This window comes from Symphalangus syndactylus, chromosome 12, assembly GCF_028878055.3.
Source record: "Symphalangus syndactylus isolate Jambi chromosome 12, NHGRI_mSymSyn1-v2.1_pri, whole genome shotgun sequence".
In the NCBI taxonomy this organism is placed as follows: Eukaryota; Metazoa; Chordata; class Mammalia; order Primates; family Hylobatidae; genus Symphalangus; species Symphalangus syndactylus.
In genome coordinates this window covers 72,572,891-72,584,402 of record NC_072441.2, presented here as the reverse complement: position 1 = coordinate 72,584,402, position 11,512 = coordinate 72,572,891, and the positions used below count along the sequence as shown (strand labels likewise).

At 42.2% G+C, this 11,512-nt stretch overlaps 2 pseudogenes; one reads left to right on the top strand and one right to left on the bottom strand.

Moving 5' to 3' along the window:
* Window positions 1-1,008: 1,008 nt before the first annotated feature.
* Window positions 1,009-7,796, bottom strand: LOC134734850 (uncharacterized; annotated as a pseudogene).
* A 110-nt stretch (window positions 7,797-7,906) lies between these two features.
* Window positions 7,907-11,512, top strand: part of LOC134734849 (neuroblastoma breakpoint family member 4-like) — a 29,762-nt pseudogene continuing 26,156 nt past the window's right edge.

The window sequence follows — 11,512 nt, the reverse complement described above, 5'->3', positions numbered from 1 at the left end:
TACTTCAGTGGCCACTCTTCCACAGCCCCAATTCTCAGTGGGTCCCATAGCGTTATTTACCTTTGTTCCTTTAGCTCCCACCAAGGAAGATCCAGAGACATTCTCCTCACCAAGGCGTTAAGAAATGCACAGGTGAGGGGAACAGCGGTGTGTATGTAAAAGTCCTGTGGCGCCTCTCCTCTGCAGGCTAGAGGTCATGGCGGGAGATGCTGCATGGATTTGCCCTCCCTGCTCTCAGTGAGAACAACAGGGTTCTGGAAGAGTAGAGGACAGGCCGTGGGACTTGGCCATCTAGAGACAAGGCAGAAGCGATTTCCTTGAGAGGCAGGGACATGTGGTGGTTACTAATCATTGTGAGGTGTCTGGGAATGTAATGGATGGGAAATCTACTAAGAAACCAACTTATGTAATAATTAGGAAAGCTCCAGTTCTGAGGACAGAGACCTGATGGAGTCACCATAGTGGGAATTTATGACCTGGCATCAAGTTCAGATGCCTGGAGCTTCTTGACTGAGGGGAGATTGGATCCCTTGGGGAAGAGTGAAGCCTTCAATGTTGCCACAAGTGTATGCTGTAAATCTTCCTCCAGGTCTTCCCCAGAAGGACCTGAAGCCATTTATGTGGGTGACTGAGGAAAGGGAAATACTCAGAGCTTCTGTGGCTTTTTGGATTCTGGCTCTGACGAATGCTAACCTAAGGGCAACTGTGGTAGTCATGAAAATGCAATACTTGCATTTCCAGCTGCAGGAGGCCTATCGAATCAACAGCCCCAGGTGCTACACTCCGAATCGAGGACTTGATGACATTTCCCCCGGATCTGCACTAGCCCATGAGGAGGAAAGCCTCATATCAAGTCCTCCCAACGGAACACCCATGATAGCTCATGAGGATGTGGAAGCTGTTTTCCTGTGGCAACTGTGACTTTCTTTCTTCAAAGTCTGTTTTGTTCATGCACATTAGCTGTGATTTATATAAAATAAGAGAATAAATGCCTACACTCCCATAAGTCTATCTTTTACTGATAAACTCTAGTTCTGAGGACAGAAGCTTGATGGAGTCAGTATAGTGGGAATTTATAACCTGGCATCCAGTTCTGAGACCTGGAGCTTCTTGACTGAGGGGAGATCGGGTCCCTTTGGGGAGGAAAGAAGCCTTCAATGTTGTCGTAAGTGTATCCTGTAAATCTTCCTCTAGGCCTTCCCAGAGGGACCTGATATATGACTTGTGATACGGTGACCCCAAATTCAGGGTGTTCTCGTCTGCTCTCAAGAATGCAATATCTTCTCCCTCAGGATTCAACCTAGTACCAATATTTGTGTATAGCTACACATGTTAATAGACCATAGCTAATTAGATGAGGAATTGTAGACCCAATTCAACCATACAGGCATCAACCATATCAGCATACAGGCATCCCTCTCCCACCGTTTCATTCTTGTCCCGACTCCAAACTCTTCTCCATTTTATTTGTATTAATTTTCTATTGCTGCATACTAAATTACTGCAAGCTTTAGAGGCTTAAAATAACAACCATTTTCTTTCTTTCAGTGTCCACAGATCAGAAGTTCAGGCCTGGATTAGCTGGGTCTTCCTCTCAGGGCCTCACAGGCTGAAATTAGGCTAGGTTTCTTTCTGGAGGTTCTGGGGAAGAACTTTCTCTCACGTTTCCTCAGGTTGTCAGCTGAGTTCAGTTCCTTGTGACTGTAGGACTGAGATCTCTGTTTTCTTGTTGGCTGTCAGCCAGGGGCCTCTCGCTGCTCCTAGAGGTCTCCCGTGTTCCCAGTGCATGCTTCCTCCAGCCAGCAGAGGAGAATCACCCTGCATGGAAACACTCCTGCACTTCACATCTCTCCAGGAAGACCTCAGTCCCTCCAAGGAACTCACCTTCATTAGGTCAAGCTCATAAGATAATCTCTCTTAGATTCGACTGATTTGGGATCTTGATTACATCTGCTAACCTGTTTTTGCCATAAATTGTAACATAATCACAGGAGTGATATCTAATCACTGGCTTTGTCTACACTCAGGAAGAAGTGATTATATAAGAGCAAAGATCACTGGGGGTCATCTTAGGATTCTGTCTACCATAATATTGTAAAGGCACAGTAATTAAAAGAGTATAACAGATTTCTGCTTGTGTCTGTTAGAATAAATCATATCACACTAATCCTGCCTCCACAAACAACCATAAAATTGTTTTCAGACAGTGGACAACAGGCAACTTAAGGGGGAAACCCCATGATTTCCTAGTTCTTTGTCTGGGGAGAATTTCTTAGCAGCTGCACACCAGGCTAGAATCCACTCAGAGCAGGGCAGCCTCACTGAGCTGAGAAGGCAGAGATCAGAGTTCAAGGCCACTGAAGAAATTGCAATCTGCAGGGCAGGGCACCAATAGGAGACAGCTGTTCAGAGGAGCAGCTCTCGAAGTCCATGTGGGGTTCCATGTGCATACTTATCAAGGACTGGACTGTACCTGCAGAAGGAAAAGACTAACAGGTTTAACATAGGAGTGGCTGCTATAAAATCGAGTTTGGATCAGAGGTACTTGTGGTGGAGGAGGGTTGGGGAATGGATGATGGAGTTCCTGCCATCCAGGATGGGAAGAATTCATGCACACTTCATTAGAACCCAGGTATCCAACTGAGACACTAGAATGGCTGTGCTTTAGGAATAAGTGTCATGCTTTATAACCCCTTCTAGACCAGCCCTAGTAAAGCTAAAACCAAACCCTGACAAAATCCACAAAGCGGTGGATTGGTGATTGAGTCCTGCCAAATTAGAGGGTCTTGGGAAATGCTGTCGGCTTTCCGTGAATCCACTGTAACAAAACATAAACCAAGTTCACGTTAAGTCCAAAGTGATCGGACAGTAATTTTACTGCCCACTAGAACAAAATTAATTCACACAATGACACAAGTCAGCCAAGTCGACATTTAAGCAAAATACATCTAAGAACAGCTAACAAATAACTCTTCTCAAACTCACATAGAACATTCACCAAGACAGATCACATATGCTGAGCCATATTTAGTATTTTCTGTCCTTTCTCTTTGACTCATGTATACTGTGATCAAACTCTTAAAATTATATACCTTAATGATGTGCAGTTATTTGCATGTAAGTTACATTTCAACATATTTGTTAAAAGTTTATAATTAAAAAAACTGTCCTAGCTTGATTCAAGAAATCTTTTTTATATTTAAAAAATATAATTTTATATATTATCAGGGCAAAAGAGAAAAACCATATGATTACCCTGACATACACAGTAAAAGCATTTGGCAAAATTGAAAACTTTTTTCATGATTTATAAAAACAAAACCCCAGAAAACTCTCAGCATGATAAGAACAGAAGGCAATACTTCCAACCCCATTAAGGGCAGATTTGAAAAACCCACAGGTAACATTATATTAAATGGCATAAAATTGAATGCTTTTCTATTAAATCAGAGAAAAAAGTAGAATACCTGTTGTTACTCTTTCAATTCAGCATTATACTAGATATCTAAATCAATGCAAAAAAGTAGGAAAAATAAATAAAGTATTGAAGAGTTTAAAAATAAAGAATTGAAGCTGTCTTTATTCACACATGATGACTGTGTATGTTAACAATTCTAGAAATCTACAAAAATCTACCAAAACTAATTAGTGTGTTTGGTAACATTGCAGAATATAAGCTCAATATAAGTAGTCTTTTGTATTTCTGTATATTAGCAATGAGCATTTGGAAAATGAAATAAAAATATGATTTCATTTAAAGTAACATCTAAATACATGTTGTACTTATAAATAAATTCAACAGGCTGGACGGGGTGGCTCACACTTGTATTCTCAGCACTTTGGGAGGCTTAGGTGGGCAGATCATGAGGTCAGGAGATTGAGACCATCATGCCTAACACGGTGAAACCCAGTCTCTACTAAAAATACAAAAAATTAACTGGGCGTGGTGGCATGTGCCTGTAGTCCCGGCTATTTGGGAGGCTGAGGCAGGAGGATCACTTGAACCTGGGAGGCAGAGGTTCAGTGGACTGAGATCACATCACTGCATTCCAGCCTGGGTAACACAACGAGACTCTGTCTCAATTAAAAAAAGAAAGAAAGAAAGTCAACAAAATTTATGCAAGGCCAGTACACCAAAAACTACAAAAAAAAAAATCACTTTGAGAAATTATGAAAGAACTAAATTAGTGGGGAGATAAACTTTGTCATGGATCAGAAGAGTTATGTTTAAAAAGTCGGTTCTTCACAAATTGATCTCCAGATCCAATGCAATTCTAATAAAAATTCCAACTGGCATTTTGGTAGAAATTTACAAGCTGATTCTACCATTTATATGGTAATGTCAATTATCAAGAATAATGAGACAGCAATATTATAAAAGGATAATGGAGAATGAATTCACTACCTATTTCCAGAATTACTCTACAGCTATGAAAATCAAGATCATGTGTTTTGTTGAAAAAAATAGAACATATATCAGTGGAAGAGAAGAGAGAATCCAGAAATAGATACCCACATATATGTCTAATTAATGATTCTTAGGACACACATATACGTATACACACCCACACCCACATATATATATGAAGGTTTTTTTTTTTGAAGCTTATCTATCATTATCTCCAAATAGGGAACATTAAGAGAACATAAAAAGAAGCCACAATATAGGAGATATCATATTTATCTCCCACAAAGGGTGTTTTTTAGAGTCTATCATCTATCGATCTATCTATCTATCTATCGCAGTCTGATAAGATAAACAACACAATGAAACAATTTCTCAAAAGACTTGAAAAGATACTCCCAGAAAAGAAGATACATGAGTGGTCAATTATCATAGGAAAAGATGCTCCACTGTTTGGTCATCAGGGAGATCAATAAATACAACAATGAGATACCAGTAGATATCGTTGAGAATGGCTAAAATTGAAAAGGTTGAAAATAGCACATGTTGGTGAGGATATAAAGTACTTGGAAGTCTTATACTTGTAGGAATGAAAAATGGTACGGCTCCTTTGAAAATCTAACAGTTTCTTAAAGGTTAAACATACACAAATCAGATAGACAGTCATTCCGTTCCTAGGAATTTACACAGCATGTCTGCACAGTGATCTGTATGTGTTTTCCAGACCAAACTGAGGGGCGGGCTGCTATTTCTCGTGGCCCTGTAATGAGGTGCAGATGAACTGGGGAGGAAGAGAGTTTTTACTTCTGCAACTGGTTACAGGGAAAAGGCCTGGAAATTATCACCAGACCAACTCAAAATTACAAAGTTTTCCTGAGCTTATGTACCTTCTAAGCTGTATGTGTACGTGGAAGTGTGCATTCATCTAAATACATAAGTGATTAACTTCTTTTAATCTATAACTAAGGTCTGAGTCCTGAAGACCTTCCTCTGGAACCTCAGTAAATTCACTTAATCTAAATGGGTCCAGGTGCTGAGGGCCCTTATCTTGTCTCCTGCTAAATCACAGAGGTTTGGGGAGTTCCCTCAGACCTCCAATAAACTTGTTTATGGAGGCCTGGGGAGTTTCTTCAGACCCCCAATAAAACTGTTTTATACTAAATGACTCCTGTTAAGAATGCCTTCGTTATTTCGTCATGCTCTAAGGCCCAGGAAAAGCCTAGACAAAACTCTTGGTGGGCTTTTGTTACATTCCAGCCTTTGTATAAGGGCACTGGCTTTTTTTTTCTTTCCTCTTAATATTTAACTGAACCACTCAGTCAGTACTGAAACAGTTGTTAGGGAGGCCTGGGTTAGTGAGACCTGGCCTGCCACGTATGGATGCTCATGATAGTTTCTTCATAATAGCCCAAACGTGGAATGATAGAAATGTCCAATAACAAGTAAAAGAACAAACAAACATGGTATAGCCCCGCGAAGGAATACTACTCAGCAATTACAAGGCATTAACTGTTGATGCAAATACTCATATTGATGGATTTTAAAATTACGTTGATGCATGAAAGAAGGCAGACACAAAAGAACACAGTTATCATTTCATTTATAGAAAATGGTTAAAAATGCAAACGGATCTGAAGTGACAGTGGCTCCTTGGGGCTGAGGGTTCAAAGACGGATGAACTGCAAAGGGGTACAAGAAACTTTGGGGCATAGGGAAATTCCTCTATCTTGGTTGTGGCAGTAGTTCCATCAGTGTATACATTTGTAAACATGCATTGAATTACACATTTTAAAGTGGTGCAGTCTGTTGTACCTAAATTATACTTTCATAAAGTTGATTTCATCATCTTAATTTCTCCATACTAGCAATTAGCAGCTAGAAAATGAAATTCAATAAAACATAATAGAGATTAATAGCCAGAATCATTACATGCTTAACAATACATGCGATGAAGCAGGTACAAGGCCCCTAAAAGCAATTGGTGAGAAAAATTAAAGAAGACTAGAGAAATATATATCATGTTCATTGATTGGAAGACTCAATTTTGTTAGCACATTACATCAACACAATTCTGATTAATATTTCTAGTAGGAGATTTTAGAGAAATTTAAAAGCTAATTTCAAAATGTATTTGAAAATCAAAGAACCTAGAATAAGCAAGTTGATCTTGAAGAAGCAGTAAGTTGGAGGACTTACTCTGCTAGATTTCAAACCTGATTTTTAAGCTACAGTAATTTAAAAACGGTAGTACTGGTGTAAGTATTTATAAATATATCAAAGTAAAAGAATACAGATTCAAACAATACGCCCACATATGTACAGTTATTTAATTTTTTAGTAAAACCTTTTTTATTCATAAAAAATCTCTCAAAACAAAAAAGTTTTCCAACCACACACAGGACGGCTATGGGTAGGGGAAGGTGTCTGTCAGTATATCCCTGGTCCCCAGCCCGTGTGGTTTTGGCAGCAATAAGGTGTGTGGGGTAATGGCCCCTGAAATTAAAATGGTGTGTGTATGAGAAGGAAAGGGGGGCAAAGCTGTGGGGAGTGGTGGAGGGGAAGAAACAAAGGAGGCCAGTACTGGGAACGCTGAAGGTGGGAGGCCATTTCATAACATTTCTTTGTTATGAAATGGTGAAACTGCCATGGACACCTTTGCCCATCAGCAGGCGTAGCATCTTGGCAGTCATGGTGACAGTGACATTGAAGGTGGGGGCTCCACCAATGCTCTTCATATGAAGATCCACGGTCAATTCCCCATCTTGCAGCAGCGAGTCCAGGACCACAGTATATTTCTGGCCCCCCAGTGTCAGCCCATTCATGAAAAAGCTTGACCAGTTTTTGCCAATCAGGACACCAACCTCAGCTGGCGTGATGTTGACGAAGGTTTTCCCTGGGACGGAGGCCCAGATGGAGGGCGAGTCCTTGTTGCCCACAATGGCTGTGTCCTAACAGGTCCCATCTGCCACGAGGCTGTAGATGGAGGCGTCCACCTGGCTGTTGCGCTGCTGTGTGGGCTCCTCTTGTCGCTGCTGCTGGGGCCGCCTGGGCTGGCAGGCGGGGGAGGTGGAGAGCTCAGGACAGGCGCTGTCCTCCTCACCACGGCTCTGCTAGCTGTGCAGCAGCCCTTGCACTGCCATTTCTTTTATATATATATGTATATATATATTTTTTATTATTATACTTTAAGTTCTAGGGTACATGTGCACAATGTGCAGTTTTGTTACATAAGTGTACGTGTGCCATGTTGGTTTGCCGCATCCATTAACTCGTCATTTACATTATGTATATATCCTAATGCTATCCCTCCCCCAGCCCTCACCCCACTTGGGAAAGTGGCCCCGCATTCAGAGTCAGACCTCAGGGGCTGTGAATTCTGACTCCACTTCATTGTGGTTGAATCATCTTGTCAACTTCCTTGATGTGTCCTGAGTTTCTCTTTCTTTGTCTCTAAATTTTGGTGGATCGGATGCTAGAAAATCGGGAGACTGAAGAGTAAAGATGTGGAAATCCCTGCCTAGAGCCTGGTACTGGGGACAGTTTTGTCCTTGGGATAAACCTGTCTCCTGCCCTGTAGGCAGTGACCACAGCAGCATGTCCAGCCTTCCACTGAGGCAGGTGTGTCTGTCTTAGAGTATGAAGAGTGCAAAGACCTCATAAAATCTATGCTGAGGGAAGAGCTGCAGTTCAAGGAGGAGAAGCTTGCAGAGCAGCTAGGGCAAGCTGAGGAGCTCAGGTGAAGGGGCCCTTTGGGGGCAGGAAGGTGGGCAGGTGTGTAAATCTCTGAAGTACAGCAGCTTGGTGGGGAGAAGTAAAAGCTAAGCTGGGCCAAGGGAAGGACAGGAATTGCCATGGCAGGCTCACGACACACAAATATTTATCAAACAGAGAACAAGGATAATAATAAGTTATGGGTTGCAGTTGCTTCTCAGAGCCTTGTTTTCTCTTTTTCAAACAAGTCATTGTTGAGGTGAAATTTGCATAATACAAAATTTACCAAAACAGTGGGAACCGGGGTGGAACCAAGATGGCTGAATAGGAACAGCTCCGGTCTGCAGCTCCCAGCCTGAGCGACACAGAAGACGGGTGATGTCTGCATCTCCACTTGAGGTACCCGGTTCATCTCACTAGGGAGTGCCAAACAGTGGGTGCAGGACAGCTGATGCAGTGCACTGTGCCCAAGCCGAAGCAGGGCGAGGCATTGCCTCACTCGGGAAGTGCAAGGGGTCAGGGAATTCCCCTTCCTACTCAAAGAAAGGGGTAACAGACGGCACCTGGAAAATCGGGTCAGTCCCACCCTAATACTGCGCTTTTCCAATGGGCCTGGAAAACAGCACACCAGGAGATTGTGTCCCGCACCTGGCTTGGAGGGTCCTATGCCCACAGAGTTTCGCTGATTGCTAGCACAGCAGTCTGAGGTCAAACTGCAAGGCGGCAGCGAGGCTGGGGGAGGGGCGCCCACCATTGCCCAGGCTTGCTTAGGTAAACAAAGCAGCCAGGAAGCTCGAACTGGGTGGAGCCCACCACAGCTCAAGGAGGCCTGCCTGCCTCTGTAGGCTCCACCTCTGGGGGCAGGGCACAGACAAACAAAAATTCAGCAGGAACCTCTGCAGACTTAAATGTCCCTGTCTGACTGACAGCTTTGAAGAGAGTAGTGGTTCTCCCAGCAGGCAGCTGGAGATCTGAGAATGGACAGACTGCCTCCCAAAGTGGGTCCCTGACCCCGGAGCAGCCTAACTGGGAGGCGCCCCCCAGTAGGGACAGACTGACACCTCACTCGGCAAGGTACTCCTCTGACACAAAACTTCCAAAGGAACTATCAGACAGCTGAATTTGTGGTCTTATGAAGATCCGCTGTTCTGCAGCCACCGCTGCTGACACCCAGACAAACAGGGTCTGGAGTGGACCTCTAGCAAACTCCAACAGACCTGCAGCTGAGGGTCCTGTCTGGTAGAAGGAAAACTAACAAACAGAAAAGACATCCACACCAAAAACCCATCTGTACATCACCATCATCAAAGACCAAAAGTAGATAAAACCACAAAGATGGGGAAAAAACAGAGCAGAAAAACGGGAAACTCTAAAAAGCAGAGCACCTCTCCTCCTCCAAAGGAATGCAGTTCCTCACCAGGAACGGAAAAAAGCTGGACAGAGAATGACTTTGACGAGTTGAGAGAAGAAGGCTTCAGACGATCAAACTACTCCAAGCTACAGGAGAAAATTCAAAACAATAGCAAAGAAGTTAAAAACTTTGAAAAAAATTAGACAAATGGATAACTAGAAAAACCAATGGAGAGAAGGGCTTAAGGGAGCTGATGGAGCTGAAAGCCAAGTATTGAGAACTACAAGAAGATTGCAGAAGTCTCAGTAGCCGATGTGATCAACTGGAAGAAAGGGTATCAGCGATGGAAGATGAAATGAATGAAATGAAGCCAGAAGGGAAGTTTAGAGAAAAAAGAATAAAAAGGAATGAACAAAGCCTCCAAGAAATTTGGGACTATGTGAAATGACCAAACCTATGTCTGATTGGTGTACCTGAAAATGACAGGGAGAATGGAACCAAGTTGGAAAACACTCTGCAAGATATTATCAAGGAGAACTTCCCCAATCTAGCAAGGCAGGCCAACATTCAGATTCAGGAAATACAGAGAATGCCACAAAGATACTCCTTGAGAAGAGCAACTCCAAGGCACATAATCATCAGATTCACCAAAGTTGAAATGAAGGAAAAAATGTTAAGGGCAGCCAGAGAGAAAGGTCGGGTTACCCACAAAGGGAAGCCCATCAGACAAACAGCGGATCTCTCGGCAGAAACTCTACAAGCCAGAAGAGCGTTGGGGCTGATATTCAACATTCTTAAAGAAAAGAATTTTCAACCCAGAATTTCCTATCCAGCCAAACTAAGCTTCATAAGTGAAGGAGAAATAAAATACTTTACAGACAAGCAAATGCTGAGTGATTTTGTCACCACCAGGCCTGCCCTAAAAGAGCTCCTGAAGGAAGCACTAAACATGGAAATGAACAACTGGTACCAGCCACTGCAAAAACATGCCAAATTGTAAAGACCATCGAGGCTAGAAAGAAACTGCATCAACTAACAAGCAAAATAACCAACCAACATCATAATGACAGGATCAAATTCACACATAACAATATTAACTTTAAATGTAAATGGGCTAAATGCTCCAATTAAAAGACACAGACTGGCAAACTGGATAAGGAGTCAAGGCCCATCAGTATGCTGTATTCAGGAAACCCACCTCATGTGCAGAGACACACATAGACTCAAAATAAAGGCATGGAGGAAGATCTATCAAGCAAACGGAAAACAAAAAAAGGCAGGGGTTGCAATCCTAGTCTCTGATAAAATAGACTTTAAACCAACAAAGATCAAAAGAGACAAAGAAGGCCATTACATAATGGTAAATGGATCAATTCAACAAGAAGAGCTAACTATCCTAAATATATATGCACCCAACACAGGAGCACCCAGATGCATAAAGCAAGTCCTGAGTGAACTACAAAGGGACTTGAACTCCCACACAATAATAATGGGAGATTTTAACACCCCACTGTCAACATTAGACAGATCAATGAGACAGAAAGTTAACAAGGATATCCAGGAATTGAACTCAGCTCTGCACGAAGAGTACCTAATAGACATCTACAGAACTCTCCACCCCAAATCAACAGAATATACATTTTTTTCAGCACCACACCACACCTATTCCAAAATTGACCACATAGTTGGAAGTAAAGCTCTTCTCAGCAAATGTAAAAGAACAGAAATTATAATAAACTGTCTCTCAGACCACAGTGCAATCAAACTAGAACTCAGGATTAAGAAACTCACTCAAAACCGCTCAACTACATGGAAACTGAACAACCTGCTTCTGAATGACTATTGGGTACATAATGAAATAAAGGCAGAAATAAAGATGTTCTTTGAAACCAATGAGAACAAAGACACAACATACCAGAATCTCTGGGACACATTCAAAGCAGTGTGTAGAGGGAAATTTATAGCACTAAGTGCCCACAAGAGAAAGCAGGAAAGATCCAAAATTGACACCCTTACATCACAATTAAAAGAACTAGAAAAGCAAG